This window comes from Orycteropus afer, unplaced genomic scaffold, assembly GCF_000298275.1.
Source record: "Orycteropus afer afer isolate SDZICR_OR568_19922 unplaced genomic scaffold, OryAfe1.0 scaffold00063, whole genome shotgun sequence".
Classification (NCBI taxonomy): domain Eukaryota; kingdom Metazoa; phylum Chordata; class Mammalia; order Tubulidentata; family Orycteropodidae; genus Orycteropus; species Orycteropus afer.
Genome location: NW_006921650.1, coordinates 1179441 through 1180722, shown reverse-complemented (window position 1 = coordinate 1180722; position 1282 = coordinate 1179441).

The window sequence follows — 1282 nt, the reverse complement described above, 5'->3', positions numbered from 1 at the left end:
TAAGGGAGATTTTCTTTTCCTCTCAGATGTGCAAAATGAGGTTCAGAAAAGCCAGGTGTCCTTTCAGAGGTCACATAGCTAATCAGTGGAGAAGACAGGAATCAAACCCAGCTCTGTCTGTCTCCAAAACCCTTGTGGTCACTATAACACCACACTGTCTATTGGGACAACAACCAAGAAATTATCAAGTAGAATCATTGTTACATGGATGCTTACACAGCATCAAGATAATATAAGATATAGATGATTCAGTACCAAACAACATGATTTATAGAGAGGAAAAAATCAGTTCATTGTGGCTAGTGAATTGAAAATTACATTTCACTGAAAACATGCATTGATTCTAGGGCCAGGAGTTAAATCTGTGCTCATGATAAACTAACAAAATCCTGGGAATGTTTTTTGTCTAAATTAATTTCTATCTTAGATGGAAAATCTTGCATGGCTCCCAGAGTGTGAATAGCAATGAATGCCATAAAATAAGGCAGCCTCGCAGAATTGTAGGGAGTCTTTGTATTGTGCAAATGGTTAAGTACTGACACTGACCAAAAGAAGGATGGTTCAAACTCACCCAAAAGGCCTTGGAACAAAGGCCTGGCAATCTGCTTCCAAAAGGTATTATCTTTGAAAATCCAATAGAGCAGTTCTAGTCTGCAACACATGGGCCTCTATGAGTCAGAATGGACTCAATGGCAACTGGCTCTTCCTTTCTTTCTTTTTTTTTTTAAATGCATTTTATTGAAATATAATTTATGTACAATGAAATAGACAAAACTAAAATGGGTCAATGCATTTTTTTTTTTTTTTTGCAATTTCCCTCCCTCCCCTCCCACCCCTGACAACAAACAAAGTTTCCCTCCATATATAAACCTTTCCTTGACCCTCTACAACAATGAACTAAAATTATATTTGTCCTTCTGTGATTGACTTATTTCACTCAGCCTAATGTCCTCCAAGTTCATCCATATTATGCGGTATTTTGCAGACTCTACATTATTCTTTAGTGCTGGATAACATTCCAATATGTGTATGTACCATAGTTTGGTCATCCACTCTTCCGCTGATGGGCACGTAGGTTGTTTCAATCATTTTGCTATTGTAAATAGTGCTGTGATGAACATGAGCATGCATGTATCTATTCCTATCCTGGCTCTCACCTCTGGATATATACCTAGTAATGGGATTGCTGGGTCAAATGGTATCTCCAATTCCAACTTTCTAAGGAATCACCATATTGCTTTCCACAGTGGTTGTGTCACTTCACAGTCACACAAGCAGTGTA